Source organism: Trichosurus vulpecula, chromosome 3, assembly GCF_011100635.1.
Source record: "Trichosurus vulpecula isolate mTriVul1 chromosome 3, mTriVul1.pri, whole genome shotgun sequence".
Taxonomy (NCBI): Eukaryota; Metazoa; Chordata; class Mammalia; order Diprotodontia; family Phalangeridae; genus Trichosurus; species Trichosurus vulpecula.
The window spans coordinates 195,573,308-195,593,327 of NC_050575.1; the positions used below are offsets into that span (position 1 = coordinate 195,573,308).

Genomic DNA, 20,020 nt, shown 5'->3' on the forward strand with positions numbered 1-20,020 from the left:
TGAAAGCATCTATTTAGCTAGAATCTGGAGTTCCAGTGTGTCTTCCAGTAAAACCCCTAAGGTTGAACCTTTTGGAGGGGGCAGGGCAGAGGGAGATGAGACCCAGGCTTTGTCCTTGACCAGGTGTCTTTGGCCTCCTGGTATTTAGCTGATGGAGAACCTTCAAACTTCAGAGTCAGGAGGATTTGATACATCACATCTTCCCATCAGTGTCTTAGTAGCATACCCAGATCCACTGAAGGCAGTGTCTATATTGGGAGCCAAGGAGAGAATGGATATAGATTCATAGTTCCACAAGGGGCCCAACAAAAAAACTGTACCATGCCAAGGGGGGACATATTGAGTACCCCACACATGGGAGAAAAGGACTTCCAGCAACCCGGAGCTATGAGTTACTTCTGAGCCCATTTCCTTCTGGACTCTCTGTGCACTTGAGAGTGTACACACTGTTTTTTTTTTAGGGAGTGGGGATGTTTGGTGCCAATTATTCTTATTGTATCATTTTTAGTAAATACCTTTTTCTAAAAGCTATTTAAGCACGTAGGATTAAAATGATTCTCGACTGTTAATCTTGGGAAAATACACTCTTGGTGGGGGTTTGAGCTGATGGCATTAGAGAATCACCCCGACTCTTCAGGCATAACACTAAAATCCTTAGAGGGAGATGTAGCCTTTGTTCCAGGATTTGAGACTTGTATGTGAGAGCAGGAGTGGGATAAGATTTCTCAGAGTTTACGTAGACTATATATATTTTAAAAGAAAAGCAAGCTGTGCACAATAGAGATTCAGTTTCATGTACAATACTATTTTTTCTATTCTACTTATATGTAAGTAGAATTATATATAAGGAAATACATATTTTATTTAGTGTATAAGTTCAGAATAAAAAAATAAAAGTTGTGATCTTTAACCAATTGTTAGCTCCTTCTCTTCCTAATTCCCTTTATCTATTGTTTATTTTTTCTGTACATGTTGTTTTTCCCTAATAGAATGCAATCTCTTCAAGGGTAGAAATAGTTTCAGTTTTGTCTAATGCTCCCATTATATAGTACTTGCCTCCAGCCTTAGCTTGCTCCCAACTAAGATTCTAGCCCCTGGCTCATAAATTCATTCTCTCTCTCTCTCTCTCTCTCATTATCTCTCTCTCTCTCTCTCTCCCTCCCTCTCTCTCTCTTTCTCTCTCTCCACCCCCCCCTGCCCCGCACCTCACCCAACTCTCCTACATAGAAAGAAACATAGAGTTCTTCTCCATATCTGCTCAGAACTGTACTAGCTTATATTTCTATGGACTTTAAGGCTTACAAAGTGCTTTTCTTAAAGTAAACCAGTGTAGAAGGTACAGTGAGTGTCTAATCTCATTTCACAGATGAAAGGGAGGCACAGAGATGTTCATTGGATTTAGAACTGGAATGAAATCCCTCATTTTACAGATGAGAAAATTGAAGACCAGAAACTTGCTCAAGGTCAAAGGCAATAAGTAGCAGAATAGGAATTTAAACCCCCGTGGCCTATCTGATTCTTAATTGACTAGCTTTTCCTCTGCACCAGTAAGGTGCCTTTTCCAGGGTCATAGGGAGAGACAGTGCAACTCCAAATCGGGTCTTCTGACTCCAAGACCATTGCTCAGAGCAGAATTATACTACAAGAAGGGTGTCAGTGAGAGAGAAAGAGGAACATTGCCAGTCAGTGTGGTGCACTTCCTCCTGGGTACCAAGGTAGGGGAATTGGGGTGCAGAGGGTTACTTATATTCCTTGCCGATTGTTCTCCCTTTATTTAGTGGTTTGGATTAATGGCTTTGCTTTGTTTTCTCTAAACAAATCTAACCAGCCCCAGACCATACTTCCTATCTCTAGCCACCCACCCAAAGACTCTCACCATATCTCCCTTCTAACTCTCCCTTTCCATCTCTTGTTCTGGTAAAATCATCCATACGTAGGTATCATTCTACAACATATCAATCCAACATTTCTTTTCCTGGAAAAGGTGTGACAATCCCCACTTGTGGCTCTATTCACCATTCGTGTGATTTTCCACACAAAAATATCTATTCTTAACCATAACTTCATATATGTGTTGTCTCCACCTCCTTGAGGCAAGGACTGTCTCACTTTGGTATTTCTGTCCCCAGTGAGGACCACAGTGCCTGGCACATAGTAGATGTTTAGTAAATGCTTTTTAATTCATTCCCCAGTAGAGCAGAGGAACCTCGAGGTTAGGGACAAATTATTATTAATTTTGTCTTTGTGTAACCAGTATCTAGCATAAGGTGGATGCTTTAAAAATGCTTGTTGGATTGAGGAGTAGGGGAAGGGGAAATTGTATCATGAAATGACTGATCTAAAAAATAAACGCCTTCCCACCAAGAGATAAACTAAAAAACAAATAAAACTTTTAAAAATTGATTTTTTATTAGCATTTTTCTGCTAAGCATTAGTCAACTTGATAAAATTCAAAATGTCTTCCAATCTATTCTTTTGGTTATTTAAAAAACCATGTTTATGCAATTTAATGGAGGGATATAAAATGCTAAAACAAATTAATTAAAAAGCACATAAAATTAAAATATCAATAGACTTATAAAAGAAAATAAAATATTTGCATCTTACACTGGCTGTTATGTTACAGTTTAGGGGATCTCACCTATGAGTTATCAAGACAATAACAAGCCATTTCAGAGCAAGGTTAAACTATAATCTGTTTGAGAGGAAGGGATGAAGAGAGAACCAGGAGGGGAGCCAATTGAACAAATATTCACTGGATATCTTGCTCATAGGAGGTACTCAATAAGTGCTTATCAATTGGACTTGAGCAAGCTCTGATTTTGGCAATGTCTCTGTTAAAAAGGTATGTGTTATCACAAGCATTGACTGAGAACATTTTGTCTCTAATGCTTGGATCTATGAAAAAAACTGGCTGGTCCAGCAAGGCTCAGCTGGGGCAGAGCTTGACTTTCTGCTGTGGGTTAGAGAATATCATGGGTACCAAGAGCATCTTCACCCTCCAGACTACAACAAAGTGGTCAAGAATACAATCTCTCTTCTGGCTGGTGAAGATTTCTTCAAAAACAACCAAATCTTCTATATGCTTGCACTTTACCCGATGAGAAAATAAAACCTTCCAAAAGTTTTGTCATTTCTTACCTCACAGAACTCCCTCCTCAAGCTTAATGCAAGTTGAAATGAGAGGGTTTTTTTAAGTGATGAAAATATTATAGGAATTAAAAAAATCAAACCCATTAATACCCTGTTTAGACTCCCCATGTTAATTGCAGATTGTTTCAGGCAACAGAATGGGTCACTCTGGGTTTAATGTGATCATGTCTAATAAAAGCCACATTTAGGAAGTACATTTTGCTGCTATAACTTTTGTAGCATTGCATATGAGCCTGAGAAGTGATTTCTCTCTCCCATACTTGTAAAAAATAACAGCAGATATCCAGAGCATTCCCTCTGGGGGAAATGGACCAGATTGGGGGGGAAAAAAGAGATAATCACAGAGCTTGCTCATTGCTTTCCTCCTCGTAGCTTCAAAACAAGTTGGAAAACAAGATGCCTGCTTTCCTCAGGACTGCAATGCCTTTTCTTCTCCCTTCCTTTAAAAAAGTGACCTGAAATTCAAATGTTTTTGACCAATATGAAGAAATCGGGCCCAAGGCCATCCACAAATAGGTTCTCAGAAAGTATGTCACTGGGATTTTTCACTGCCACCACCTTCGTGTTCAGGAGTTCCTCTTCCACAGGTGAGAGGCTCTAGGGATCATTTCATGACATTTCTCCTTCTTTCTATTGAGCTAATCTCTGCAATATCTGTAGTCCAACTGTCCATGTATGTTTAAAAACTGCTTTACTACAACAGGAAGAAGGGTATCTTGAGGAAAAGCTAGATTTAGGTTGATGAAAAAGCTCAATCACACAAAATACACAGCTTATTGTGATAATCGGGCATCATCTTAATCAATCAATCAAGTATTTATTAAGAACCTACTATGTGCTAGAAACTGTCTCCACTTTTACACCCAGGCTAAGCACATTTATGTTCTCTCTGTCTCTCTGTTTCTGTCTCTGTTTCTCTCTCTATTTGTCTTTCTGTCTTTGTCTCTTTTCTCTTTCTCTCCTCCTTCCCTCCTCCTCCATCTCCTTGATTGGGGAAGAATAATAGGATTTAGAGTGTGAAGGAACCTAGCATTCATCCAGGCCAACTTCCTCATTTTACATATGGAAAAATTGAGTCCCACCAAGGAGAATTCATTTGCTCTTGTGGTCACACAGGTAGTTAGTAGTAGAATGTAGGTCCTCTGCCTCCAAAACCCAGTGCTCTTTCTACTTATTTTTGACTCAGTTTCCAAACCAAGGTCTAAACCTAAGGTCCAGGTGGAATCCACATTCTTTACAGCCCCCTGGCATCACAAACAGATTACTCTTCATTCCTTATGTAGAAAATTTCTTAAGCAAGCTAGTCTTCTTTTTCTAGCAGCTAGCCCACAGCAGGGTTTAAGAGAGTCTCCTTTGGCTTCTGTGCCTCAATCCTCTCCTAACTTCCTGATGTATTGTCTCCCTGCTTGGAAAATTCCTCCCAAGGCTCTGTTCCCTCCTTTAAAGTCTTTTGTCCATGGCTTATTTAAAACTGGTTACTATGGTCTTCAAAATGCATCAAGTTACACAGCTTTTCAATCCTATTTTTAATTAGTTTCCTTTTCCTTCTCCATTCTCACTTCTTCTACCTCTGTTTACACATTTCCTGAAGGCTCTTTGACTAAGCTGCCCATTAGCCCATTCTAACTCAGTACAAAACATCAGCTTATCTAGAACTAACACACATATTTTGTAGCTTTATACTGGAACAGAGAAAAAAGTGTAGCCCTCAAAATAGAGAGAGCTGAATATTGTCCTCAAACAGTTATCCTTGTAATTCTATTCTCTGTTGAGCCCTAGAGCCTTCCAAAATTCATCCCACAGATAATGGCTCTTAAATAAAAGAGCCCATGGGGGATCTAGAACTTCTAGGAAGAAATTGGGAAGGATCCCTACACATTTCAGATCTGTTCCAGATGAATGCTAGATAAACTTATCTGAATAAAAGGAATTTCACTTTCCTCTCTAATCACTTCCTTGCAAAGAACTAACTTTCTGGACTTTTATCAATGCATTGTCACTTTTGATCCTTCAAATATATTTCAATTGTGTATTTTTGTGTGATCAGAGGAAATCAAAGTTATCGGAAGATAACTATTAGTGAAAATGAAATATATAAGCACAGCCCTCAAGCTGGCAGCTGTGATTTAGAAGGTGCTACTGAAAATACTGACTTTTGTTTTTGGTCTTGACCTATGAATTCATTGGCATGGGAATGCCTGGTCAGGAGACTCATTCTACGAACATGGATATGTACATGTTCTATAACTTAAAATCTTAAGGATGTTTTTGGCTTCTCTGTCCCCAACCCCAGGGCACTGAGAATTTCAGGGTGACATAGCCAGTATGTACGAAAAGTTTGTGGAAGATCATGACAAAATTTGGTTGCCTGGAGAAGTTCATCAATATTGTTCCAGTTTCACAGCAGCGTGCTTGCATGGATTCTGGATGAGAGACAATGATCTTGTACATTCCCAGTCACCAGTGGAGTGAAGCAGGGCTGTGTGTTTGTTCCCATGCTTTTTTTTTTAGCATGATGTTTTCAGCAATGTTGTCAGACACCTTCAATGAAGATGAAAATGGCATCAAGGTCAGCTACCAAACTGGTGGTAAATTATTTATCTTACAAAAGATACAAGCCAAGATGAAAGTAGAGGACAAGTTGGTGTGCAACTTTTTGTTCACAGATGATTGTGCACTCAATGCAGCCTCTGAGGCTGAGCTACATCAAAGTATGGATTGATTCTCTGCTGCTTATGCTAATTTTGACCTAACAATTAACACCAAGAAAACAAAGGTTCTCCACCAGCCAACACTGCAACATCCACATGTGGAACCATTTGGTTAGAGCCAAGGAAGAAATGTTGAATGCTGTGGATAAGTTCATATTTAAGTTCATATTTACACCATATACCTTGGCAGTATGCTTTCTAGGCGTGTACACATAGATGATGAAGTTGATGCACACATTGCCAGAGCTAGCTCAGTGTTTTGGAAGCTCCAAAGGAAAGTAGGGGAGACAAGAGTATTGGGCTCCCTACCAAACTGAAGGTCTACAGAGCTGTTGTGTTGACCTCATCGTTGTATGCCTGTGAAACTTGGATAGCATACCAGCGCCATGCCAGGAAGTTGGATCACTTTCATCTGAATAGTCTTAAGAAAGTTCTAAAGATCACATGGCAAGAGAAGGTGCTGGACACTGAGGTCCTTTCTTGAACCAACCCACCAAGTGTTCAAACTCTACTGTAGAGAGTGCAACCCTGATGGGCTGGCCACATTGTTCAAATGCCCAACATACATTTGCTCAAAAGACTATTTTACAGAGAACTCATGCAAGGCAAATGCTTACATGGAAGAAGTGATACCAGGAGAGTCTCAAGTCTCTCTGGAAAACTTTGGAATTGATTGTGAGACATGGGAGACAACGGCATAGGACCAACCCGCATGGCGTGCCCGCATCAAAGAAGGCACAGTATTCTATAATCAAAGCAGAATCGCAGTATCAAAAGAAACATGAGATGCTCAAATTTAGACATCTCCACTCCAACAGTTCATATGGACTCTTTGTGCCCAACCCGTGGTAGAGCCTTCTGAATCCTACACAGTTCTGAGTTCACCCACAGTTGGACATACTGTACCTTGACCCCAACATAGCGGTGTCATTTTGGCCCTTTCAATCACAGAGGACAACAACCAGAAGTTGAACTTGAACCCAGGATTTCCTGACTTTGAGGCCCAAAATCTATCTACTAAACCAACCTCCCTCCTACATCCTAAATTTTCATCAGATTTTCTGCCATGACCACCTTCTATCTAGGTGACACAGTAGAGAGAGGGCTAGGCCTGCAGTCACAAAGACCTGAGGTCAAATGTGCTCTCAGACACTTACTAGCTATGTGACCCTGGGCAAGTCACTTAACCTCTGTTTGCCTCAGATTTCCTATATACAAAATGGGGTTTATAATAGTACCTACCTCCCAGGATGAGATATTTGTAAAGCACTGAACACAATGCCTGGTACACAGCAGGTGCTTAATAAATGTTTATTTCCTTCCTTCCATGTAGGAACAACATCATTTTCCATAATTACTGTGTTCTCGGGGAACGATAACTAGACCCACACTTATTTCCCTTTTTGTTTGTCAGCTAAATCCTTAGGGCTGTCTTTTTCTCTTTAGAAGCATTCTTTCCCAACGGGGCCCCTTCAGAGTTTAACACTGATTCTTTTCCCACCCCTTCTTCAAGCGTCTTTTGCTTAATGAGGCTAGTGTGGATATTGACTTTGTGATTGAGGCTAAATTCATATCCAAACCATTTGGTTCACTGAAGTAATTTGAATACAGTCCTATGTCCTGGCAGGCATAACACATATAGAGAAACCCCGGGACTGAAGGAAGCACATGCCAGTAGAGAGAATGAAACCAGTACTTTCCCGAATTAAATTTAGTCACCTACAGTAGTGTTTGGTGCTAGAACATAAATTCTGGGAGCTCTCCAACTAGATATAACTGCTTTCAATTAAATAAATACTTATAAATGGATTATAGGGTCCTTGAAGGTCCCTTCGAGATCATCTAAACTAACTCCTTCATTTTATAGTAGAGGAAACCGAAGCTCAGAGAGATTAAGGTATTCGATACTTGCCCGAGAGCAGATTGTAATCCAAGATTTGAACCTTGGTCTTTTGACTCCAAACCCAGCATCAAGAGCAGAGACAAAAAATAGTCACTTGTATCAAGGAGCTTATATTTTATTGGGGTAGCAGGTATGGGAGATTAGATATAACAGAGAGAGAGAGATAATGATATTAGAAGTAAATACAAAGTAATTTATAAAAGGAGATGAGCAAGGCCTCATGTAGGATGTGGCACCTGAGCTGAGCCTCCATGAAAGCTATGGGTTGTAAGGGGTGGAGGTGAGGAGGGAGAGGATTCCAGGCTTGGGAAGGGAGAGGATGAGGTGTAATGTATAAAGAATGACTCGTAGGCCAGTTTGATGGAATAGAGTGTGAAAGGAAGAAATATGAAATGAGGGTGTGGTTGTGTGGGATATGAAATGCCCAAGTGAGGATTTTGTATTTCATACTAGAGGTAATAGGGAGATACTGAAGGTTTTCCAGTAGGGGAGTAATATGGTCAGATCTGTGTTTTCCGACTATGAAATTGGCATCCGGGTGAAGAAATACTAAGCATGGCAGTAAATACATCAGAAGAGGGGGAACCACTTATAGGAATAGGATATACTTCAGAATGTCTGAAGTTTACAAATCACTTCCCATACAACAGCCCTGAGAGGTAGGGGATACAGTAGGCAAGGACTATTCTCTGCATTATATAGATGAGGAAACTGAGATTCAGTCAAGTGACTTACCCAGGGTCACATAGATGGAGGTGGGACTAGAAGCCAGGTCTCCTGACCCTGGTCTAGCACTCATTGCAAGATGGATACTAGACATCTTTTCTTCAATGGGAATGTCTTTATTCAGAGGGTATCTGAATATTTGGGTTTGGGAATCTAGAATTTAAACTTATAACACTGGCTCTCCTGGATTATTTATGTCATCATGCCTTCCCTTCTTCAGAATGGCTCTAGCCAAAGCAGACAAGAGAGACAGGTGTCTCTTCTCTTCTTAAATTTGACTTGGAGGGAAGACAGGAATTCTTTGGCAATGTGTTTGAGGCAGGCAAATGCTGTTTCAAGAGCTGACTGTTAAATTTTCAATGTGAGCATTTACACCTGGGAAATGGGCAACGCTACAAATCAGGGCTTGATTTATTGTTTTGTTGATTGTCTAGACTAAAGAAAGTGACAGAGAAAATACTAATAATGCAGATTAAATGTAAAATTATGTCCTGAATTGACAAAAACTGGTTGTTAAACATTTACCAGCACTTTTCTAGTTTTTAATGAGTCCTCCAAGACTAGCCATTTCATTTCCCACCAGCTGCACTCCTTGGACCAGACTCCACCATGCCCTCAGAAAATTCATCAATCTAGGAGACTGCATCAGCTTCAGTACTCAGACCTCATCAGTCCCCTCTGCTACTCTGACTGGAGGGCTAGAGGGTAGAGCAAAGAACTCCTCCCACAGCCTTAAAAAAGAAAAGGGCTCCAAGATGAGCCATCTCCTCATTTTCTACCAGCTGCCCTCTTTGGACAAGATTCTACCATGCCCTCTGGCTGGGTGCCTCCCCCACCCTTTTTCGATTTCTATTTGTGTGATTGTCTTCCCTCTTTTAGACTATAAGCTCCTGAGGACAGTTACTGTTGTTCTTTATCATATTTATACGCTCACCACCTAGCACATAGTAGGTGCTAAATAAATGCTTATTGATTATTAAAGGTATACAATCTTTCCTTCCTTAGACATAACACTGGAAAATCCTTGAATTTAAGGAAAGTTAACTTCCTGGAAAAGGTGATCTAAATTGAAATGATGTAATTTAACAATTGAATTAAATTGTCAAATGATGTAAATAAAAACTGATTTCTCCATGGAAATAATGGTATAGTAAGGGGTTATATTCCTGACCGAGACATATCTTTCTCTGTCTCTGCTTCAACATCTGTCTCTGTTTTGTATGTTTCTCACTTCTTGTTTATAGAAATGACTATAAACAATATGTTGAATCAAGTATTTAATTAACCCTTATTGATATATTAGTATACCAAAGTTTGTGAATTTTTCAACATGTATATCCATATAAACATGCATCTTTCTAGATGTCTATACACACAAATATGTACATATACATGTGCGTGCATGTATGGATTTAAGAGACCCCTCTCGGGAAAGTGTCTGTGTGTGACCCAACTAGGATTCTATAATCTAGTCCTACTTCTTAGGATCCTAATGATCACAGGGAGTTTGGGCTTAGGATCTTAAGATATAAAACTAGAAGGAGAGCCTCAAATTTCATCTCATCCAATTCCCTCAATTTACTGGTTGGGATAGGCCCCTACAGACAATCACATCCAACTACTTCATTTTTCAGATGAAGAAAGAGAGGGATCAGAAAAGTTTGCTGATTTGCTGAAGATCACACAGATATTACTCAGCAGAAGATGTGTTTTCAATCCTAAGCCCTTCTAGCAGGGGGACTATGTAGCTGAGGAGTGGGAGAAAATGAGAGGAAAAAGGGTACAGCTTCCTGAGGCCTCAGGGCTGGGTATTTGCAGAAGCACCTAAAGGATCAGATAGACTGAGAGATATGGTATACCACCCACTGTGGCTACCATAAGTAAAACTGCAGCTATGCCTGACAGATCTCTGTACATGTCAATTTTAAGTCCAATCTTTGCAAACCAGGGAGAGCCTCTTTCTCTTCTTAGTTCATGAACTGGAAAGTTTTTGCTCAATAACTGTTGTGCTTATAAATTAAATGGTAACTGTCTAAACAGAGGCAGGGTGGTGTAGTGTAGTGCTTAGGGGGTCTTGTAGCCAGAATGACCTGGGTTCAAGATCTGCCTCTGACACTAGTATCTGTAACAACTTTGGCAAAGCACTTAACTTCCCAGTGACCAAGGCAATTTTCTAAGACTATGAGTTAACAGATGGAGGGGGCATATGTAGTAGATAGAGAGTGGCCTTGGAGTCAGGAAGGCCTGAGTACCACCTCTGCCACTTACTGGCTATAGGACCCTGGAGGGCAAATCACTTCTCAGTGCCTAAGTCAACTCTTAGTCTATAGGATACAGAGAAAGTGCTGGTCTGCTTTGGAAGAGAGGGTTTCCTTACTGGTTGTTCCCTATGCCGACTGGTTAAAAAAAATCAAACATTATTACTGATTAGCAATAGAAGAAGGAGTCTCACATTATGAGGTCCTTACATCAATGAAATCAAAGGTCCAGAAAAGAAAAAGTTAAAAAAAAATTCATTATAAGTGATTTAGGGGACTAAAAGAAAATGCTATACCTCCTCCTAGCCAGACACCCCTACTACACATCTAGGAAGAGAGAATTTTCTAGTAGGCAGCATTCACTTATGTATCTCCACCCTGCTCGCAAGCAAGGACAGTGGAAAAGTCCTAATCTTAGAGGGCCTGTGCTCAGATTCCATATCTAATGCTTACTATCGATGTCTCTAGGCAAATCACTTCATCTTGGGCCTCCGTTTTCTCATCTGTAAAATTAAAGAGCTGTACTAGATGGGCTCTAAAATTCCTTCCAGCTCTAGTTCTATGATCCTATGATAATGTGAGCATCCTAGAAAAATTATTTGAAACAAGCAGGTTCTAAGGAGATTTCAAGCGTTGGACAAGCAGCAGATAGAAGATGACCTGGCCTACTTAAAGACAGTGGTCTTCACTCTCATTTGGAGAGTCATGCCAGTGATTTTTTATCCCAAGGCTTTTTGCAAGGCCTTTTGCCATGTGCTAAGAGGAAGATCGGGGCATCTAGATGGATAAGAACACTAGGCCTAGATTCAGGAAGACTGCAGTAGATAGAGGAATTCTTGCAATATTTCAAACATTTTCATTATTGTTATATGTGTTATGGTGACCTGTGATCAGTAACCTTTGATGTTACTAATACAATTGTTTTGGGGCACCACAAACTGCACCCATGTAAGGCAGTAAACTTAATCGATAAATGTTGTGTGTGCTCTTCCCGTCCCCTCTCCTCGGGCCACCCTACTCCCCGACATACAACAATATTGAAATTTTGCCAATTAACAATCCTACAAGAGTTTCTAAGTGAAAGGAAGTGTCAATCAAGGTGGCAAACTTCCCTGTTGTCTTCTTTTAAGAAATTAGCACAGCACCTCAGCCTTCAGCAGCCGCTACTCTGATCAGTCAACAGCCAGCAACATGAGGCAAGACCTTCTACCAGCAAAAAGATTATGACTCACTGAAGGCTCAGATGATGATTAGCAATTTTTAACAATAAAATAGTTTAATTAAGGTATGTACATTTTTAAGACAATTGTATTGTATACTTAATAGACTACAGGATGGTATAAACTAACTTTTATATGTACTGGGAAATCAAAAATTTTGGGCAACCAACTTTATTGAGATACACTGTTTACTGTGGTGGTCTGGACCTGAACCCACAATATCTCCAAGGTGTGCCTATGTCCATGAGGACCCTAACAAGTTAACAGGACCAGGGTTTATACAACAATTTTTCTACCTTATGGCATGATCAAGAGAGGTCTGAATGCCTAGGATCTATAGACATAGGCTGCTTGAAAAAGATCGTTCACCCATCTCCTTTACAATTTTCCCTTGGGCTAGCCTTAGAAGACATCGTGTTACTCACTGCTATTTCAAGAGGCAGCAGAACACCTCCTCCATCCATTTTTACTTTTTCATCACTGTAAAAGACCAAAATATGCCAGTTTTCTCCAGGTCCCCAGGTTGATATTTGATTTGATGGGGCAGCCTGCCTGGTGTAGTGCAAAGACCACTCCACTTGGATTTCAAAGATCTGAGTTCAGATGTAGCCTCTCCTACTTAGCACCTGTGTAACCACAAGCAAGTCACATGCCCTCTCAGGCCTCAGTTTCTTCACCTGTTAAATGAGAGAGTTGGATTAGTTGACCTCAGATTCTTTCCAGCTCTCCAATCATGTAGGCCTGCCATGGGGTAGTCTTATAAATGTTAAGGTCCATAGCACTGTGTTCCTCCCACATGGAGACTCTGAACCGGTCTTGAGCTGGTCTGATATTTTATCCACTGGAGGGCAGTGGTGTCCACTCACACTTGCCTGTCACTCCCATGTTCTTGACTTCAAAGCTTAAGCAGAAAGCTCCCTGCTCCAGGATCATCTCTCCAGCATTTAATACCTCACTCTAGGTCACTATTATGACGATCTGGTCTTCATTTCCAGGGACAGTCATTAAGGCAAACCAAAGTTACACCAAACCCTTGCTTCAGCCTAGTAAGTAGGCCAGCTGAAATTGCAAAGGCAGTGCTCCAAGGCAATTAGCAAACTGCTTGAGATCTCAACTTGGTAACAGAATGTATGCGTAAGCTTAAAAGTTCCATGTGAGAATAAAACACTCCAGGCAAAACCCAGATTTTCCTTTCCATAAACTCTGAGAGCCAGCTTGGTGTAGAAGATACAGATTAGGCCTTGGAGCCAAGAATTCTGGGGTTCAAGGCCCACCGCTAACATGTACTGGCTCTTTGACCCTGGGCAAATCACTTAGCCTCTGGGTGGGCCAGGCAACACTCCAAGACTAGAAATTATAAAGCAGGTAGCAGTCTGCGTTGGTAGGGGGAGTCTGTTCCTGGGGAATTTGTCATACCAAAAAAAATCACAGATCTGATCTCTGTGGGCTCCCTACCCCACACCACCACCACCACCACAACAAAATACTCTAAGTACCAATCATTTTTAGCCAAGCCAAGAAGCAGACTAGCGTGGGGGGCAGGAGAGCAGGGTGAGAGTCAGCAGTCCTAGAATCAAAAACTATCTTTGCCTCTAACTAGCTATGACCTTGGCCAAGTTACTTTCCATTTGCCAGGCCTCAGTTTCTGCATTACAAAACGAGGAGTCCGGATTAAATCATGTGAGTCCTTCGTCATCCCAACACTCCCTGTTCAAAGGTGGCAGAGTCTAGACTCCCTGGAGGCCTTTAGGACACACTTGTGAAGCTGGGGAGGCCACAAGAGGTAGGACAGGGAGGATCTTTATTCCAACTTATCTCCTGAGAGCTTTCTATTTTAACTAATAGTAATAATAGCTAACCTTTGCGTAGCACTTCCTATGGATCTGGCACTGTGTTAAGTGTTTTACAATTATCACCACATTTGATCGTCACAACAACCTTGGGAGGTAGGTGCTGTTGTTAACCCCTATTTTACCATCGAGGAAACAGGCAGACAGGGGTTAAGTGACTTGCCCAGGGTCACATTGTGTCTGAGGTCAGATTTGAACTCAGGTCATCCTGACTCCAGGCTAGGCATGCTATGCATTGTGCCTTCAAATAATTTCTTCCTAACTAGTCGACAAGTGCTGCTGTTACTCTCTCACTAAAAGACTGCAAGTATTGCAAGTACTCTTCAAAGTCGGTGCCCTCTAAAAGCTCCATTTGCTCCATCTTAGTTACAACTCTGTCTAAGGCACTGGCATTTTATGTTCTGAGTCCCGTCTAGTGCTAACATTCCAAGGGAGGCAGTGCATAGTGGTGGAGAGGGTGTTAGATTTTGAGCCACAGAGCCTGTGTGCAAATCCTTACTCAACCTAGATGACCTTAAACAAGTTACTTAACTTCTCTGGGGCCTTGGTTTCCCGTCTCCTAAAATGAGGGGTCTAAACTCAATGACTTTTAAACTCCTTTCCATTTCTAAATCAAGGACCCTCTGTTCTTAAGTTTGACAATTTCCTTGACCCGCACAGGCCAAGATAAACTTGGCAAGCTTAATTTTAATTTTATTTTTTAAAATCACTCAGATTTCACTGGGTTGACAATATTTACCCTAGTCATGTCCACATTCCCTTATGTTAGCCTACATCCTCACCTGCTGCTGCTGCTCCCCATTTCATTGGGCTGAAAGAATAGGGCTCTTTGGTACAGCTCTTTGTGCATAATAAGACCAGTCATGTGACCTGGGTGGTGTGAACTGCTCCCAAGTGACTTCCCTGCTGGACAGCTCTGGTGCCTTAAATTCCCACCACTATACCCACCCCTTTGGGTTAATACATCATCTCCATATGGTCTTTGCTAAATTGCATTTTTAAATAAGAAAGCATAATATATAACACATTAGCATCCATTGATACATCAGCATGGATTTGCATAGATTTAAAAAAACTATTCCATCCACTTCATATTACAGATAAAGAAACTGAGTTCCAGCAAAGTCATATAATCAATGAATTATAAATCCAAGACTCAGATTCAGGTCTCTCCAGGATAATATATTTTTCATTATACCAAACGTCCTCCATTTGTGTTAAAGGGATAACATCACCCTAAGTAACTTCCAGTCCTAGGAAATAAAGAACTGGATTAAACCAGGGGATGTAAAACAGTGCTGGCAATTGACAGGCAGTGGAGATAGTGATTTCCAATTAATTCCTCTTCTCAGTCAGAATTCTTGCTTGGGTTTTTGGGTAGCAAAAGTAATAACAAGCAAGGAAACTGAGAACCAAAAAGGTTAATCGTTGAGTCACTTGGGATAGAATCTCAGAGTTCAGAGAACCTTTAGAGATGGAATATCTTCATTTGATGGATAGGGAGACTAAGGCTATTGGAAATGAAGTGACTTGCCCAAGGTCTCACATACATAGAGAACAGGAGCTAGAGACTCCAATTTCTTCACCTCCAGGACAGCATTCCAAGATAATCTGAGTTAGATAAAATCCTTGAAAGAAGAGGGTGGCTTTTGGTAGAGAAAAAAAAGAATTTTTTAAAGGCTCATATATTGAGTAATAAACAGAATGGTGTAATGGGGTAGGAAGCCAGCCTTAGAGTCAGGAATACATGGACTCAAGTCTTACTTCTGACTTAGCTTTGTGACCACAGGCAAGTGAATCAACCTCTTAGAGTCTGTTCCTAAGTAACTTTCTAAGCTTGGTACAGATGAGTTGCAGATCTTCATCAGGGAAGGGATTTCTTTTCTGGAAGTCCCCCACATTGATGAAATCATAGGTCTGGAACAACGACAACATAATTATTGAGTATATATATACTGTACGGAACACTGCCAAGGGAGGCGAGGCTTATGTGGGCCACTACAGTCAGACGTTCATACTGCATTTGGGCAGGCATTAGATCCTGTGACTCGAGGGGAGCCCTAAAAGAAGAGGCAGAGGATGTCAAGGACAAATTGTGTATTAGACAAAGTTATTAAGGGATGGGGCCAATGGACCTATGACAGACTTTAACATTCCCCTGCACACAGTAGTCAACATGAAAAACGAACAAAATGTTTTCAGAAGGAGAGGCAGGTAATGTTTGACTTTGGTGGGTCCGCTGTATGATTTCCATCAGACCTTTGCCTTCTCTTGTGAGATTTCCTCCCATTTATATATATATATACATATATGTATGTATATGTATATATATGTACACATACATATCTACACACATACACACACATATATATACACACACACACACATATATCTTCCAGTAATAACATCCAGTTATTTACATGTTGTCTCCCCCTGTTAGATTATAAGCTCCTTCAGGCTAGGGACCATTTTTGAATTTCTTTGTATCCCCAGTGCTTAGTATGGTGCCTGGCACCTAGTAAGTATTTAAAAGCTTGTTGACTGACTGACTGATTTCTTCAGGCTTTAGGATGGGTGCTGATTTTCATGCCTGTGCCAGCACAACACAATTCCAAAGTGTACCCAGTGTGATGGCCCCTTTATTAACAGCACAGCTTCACGTCTGATCAATAGCTCATGCTTATATATGATACAACAATCCTTTGAGAGGGATAGGGTAGGTATGTTGTTTAGTCATTTTTCAGTAGTTTCTGACTCTTTGTGGCCCCATTTGGGGTTTTCTTGGCAAAGATGCTGGAGCATTTGCCATTTCCTTCTCCAGCTCTTTTTAACAGTTGAAGAAACTGAGACAAACAGGGTTAAGTGACTTGCCCAGGGTCACACAGCTAGCAAGTGTCTAAGGTCAGATTTGAACTCAGGAAGATGAGCCTTCCTGACTCCAGGTCCGGCACTCTATCCACTGTGCCACCTAGCTGCCCCAGGGCAGGTATAATTCTTTTTATTTTATGGAAGAATCCCAGGCCCTGCAAAGTCTGGAAAGAAGCCAAAAGGCCATCTAGTCCAACCCCCTCCTTTACAGATGAGGAAACTGAGACCAGAATACATGAATGACTTTCCTGGGTAATAAGATGCATAGCCAGGATTTTAATTCAGGTCTCCCAAGTCCATCATTCTTCCCAGTGTGCCAGGCTGCTTCTCATTCTACATTCTGATTAATTCTCCGCTGTTCAGCAAGAGCAGGGCCTTGTTCTCTTCCTTAGATCCTTGCACAGTGTTCTTTAAGGATAAACCAAGAGCTCAGTCTCAAGTTACAATAGCTCAGTGCCATCTGACTACCTTTCAGAAACCTTAGTCCGGTTGGGTCAATGTCAGATGTGCCCAAAGTGGGTCAGGGAACGATGAAGCCACACAGCTCTCTGTGGCTCAGCAATGAAGGTGCCCCCTGATTAGCCATTCTCCGTTCCCCTACTACTGAGACTCAGTTTACCTTCTTCCCATTTTGGTCTCCTGACTGGCTTCCCTCTCTCCTGCAGTCAGTTTGCAGTCTGGATCTGGCTGCTGCTGCTGCTGCTGCTAGCCTCAATGGGAGCAAGGTTCTCCCTGACTGCACTGAAGCTGATTATTACTCATTCTCCTTTTCTCCTTACTCCTCTTCAGATCGTTACACATGACAAAACAACTGTCCTAATTGCAGCAAGTGTTCCCAGCTCTGTCACTGTGACAATTACTGCAATGAGGGCTCCAAATCTGCCGCAGACAAGAGTCTCCCTGCAGTTCCCTCTGACGGTACGCAGTCAGCCCGTGGAGAATTCTCAGCTTCTATGAGGTTTTCTTTGGGTTGGTGTGGTTGGATGACTGGTGGTGGTGCTTGGGGGCTTCTCTCTTTGTGGAGAAAGAGAAGAATCTTCTTCCTTTAATTTGAGGCTGATGAGGTTCAACATTTTCATGGAAGTATCATGGAGAAAGGTGGCCTGGAGAGTGGGACGTAATTAGACAGTATAGAAAGACCACTGAGCTCAAAGGAGAGAGATCTTGGCTCTCGTGTACAGAAAGGTACCGTAGTAGGTGGAAGTTCTTGTGTAGTGGAAGAAGCACTGGAATTGGAATCAGAGGCCTAGATTTGGATCCCATCTCTAGCCTTGAGTAGTAAGCTGTTTTCCCTCTCTGGACTCAGTTTCTTTCTCCAGAAAATGAATAGATTGGGCCACACGATCTTTAAGGTCTCTTCTTCCTCTAAAGCATGTGATTCTAGTCCCTTTTTCTGCCACTAACTGCAACAAATCACTTCCCTCTTCTACAAATCAGTTCAACATTCAACACACTTTCATCATTCACCAAACCCCTATTGCCTACTATGCAGGGTGCAGCTTCCCCATTTATGAAAGGAGGGGATATACATGATTTCTAAGGTTTCTTTTGATTTGATATTTCTGTATTTCCAGACTCATTAAACTTCTGTTGAGGAAAGAAAGTGAGGCAGCCATCATGTTGAAAGTTGAGGTTTGCAGGGAGCAAGAGAGAAGGAAAGATTCGCTGGTTGAAAACAATTGCCAAGACCCAAAGCCATCAACTTTTTTTCCTTTTCTCAACTCCTTTTCCAAAGGCATAGAGCAACTTGGTGGAAGGCAGAAAAATGAAACTTAGTCATTTTTGGAATCCTTCCAGAGGGCATTTCTGTGTTGGGTCCTGGGTGTAGTTAAGGGCTTAGTCAAAAGAACCATTGCAAATGCAAAAAGAAGTCCCTGACCAGGAATGTCTTCTAATCTTGGTTAATGAAGGTGGTGCTCTTGGCAAGAAAACTAACAGCCTTTATCAGTTCTTGTAATGTTTTCTAATTTGATTCACTCAGACACTGTCCTTTGTAAAAGCCTACATGCTATAGAAATATGAATTCTCATTGTGCTGTGTCTTGAGGCCTAGAATCTCTGTGCACATATCGATGTGTGTTTAGTATTTCCTGAGAACACCTTCCATTAGCTGACCAGTGTATACTCATCTTGGAGCCTAACTTTTCTCTGCCCAGAGTTGGGGAGGGGGAATAGAGTTGTGATGGGAGGAAGCATTATCTTATATCAGATAATATCTTTATTTTAAGCATTTCACAGCCTTTCCAGTTCATCCCACGTGGGTTCCTTCTGTTGTTGGCAGAGATCAATGAAGTCAATATTTCTGACTGCAGAGCTTTCTATGACTTACACATATTTAAAAGGATAAACCCCAATCAACAATTCTCTGTCTGAACTTAACCATCCTAATCCCTATCTTTGATTCTTTGGGCTCCAGCAAACATGCTAAGGCTAGAGCTACATCTTCCCCAAGACTGAGGGATTCACTCTGTCTGATGGGTTGCAACACAGACTGGGCCAGGGAAATGTTTTACTTTGGAAAATTCAGTAAGAGAACCAATAGTTGGAGAGATACTTGGCCAGGGTAGTTTCTCCATGTTTCCAATAGATACACATGGGGAAGAATGTCATAGGACTTGGATCATAGATCCTCAAAAATTTGAGTACAGTGTCTTACATACAGTGGGTGTTTAACAAGTGCTTGTCTGAGTGAAAGGAATTTAGAGCACAGAATGTTAGAACTGGACAGAACTTTAGAGCAAAAAATAATGCAAAGTGGACAATATCTTTGAATATAGAAAATCATAGCTGAAAGATAGTTCATATTTGATCTGGAATCAAAGAATTCAGAGGTAGAAGGGACATTAAAGATTATCTAGCCCAATTCCCTTATTTTACAGATCAGGAAACTGAGGTTCACAGAAAGGAAGCAACTTTTCTAATATCACACAGGGAATTAGTAGCAGATCTGGGAAGAGGACCCTCGAGGTCTCTTGCTAGCAGTAAGGTGATCTTTCTATGTAGGTTTGTTTCCTCCCTTGCTCCCCATATCCCTATTCCCATATTTTCTTATCTTGGAAGGAATCAATGAGTTATGGCGGAAACAATGCTTTAGAAAGTATAGCATGGAGGGAAAGGCCATGGGATTGATCAATGTTTTTATTTATCGAAGCTTTTGGAACTTGATGGTAGCTTCTTAAATCTTATTAACCCAAACCCATTTTCAACCAAAAAGCAAGAAAAATTTTGAAACAATTAAGCATCCCACAAGTCATTTCCACTTTGCACTCTACTATGTTGCTGAAAAAAAAGCTGAAGTTTTATCTCACAACTGGCCAAATTCTTCCACTGCC

At 41.1% G+C, this 20,020-nt stretch overlaps 1 pseudogene; it reads left to right on the forward strand.

The window, feature by feature from the left end:
• The window catches only part of LOC118842349, a 60,545-nt pseudogene extending 42,899 nt beyond the window's left edge, over positions 1–17,646 (forward strand).
• The last annotated feature ends 2,374 nt before the right edge of the window (positions 17,647–20,020 follow it).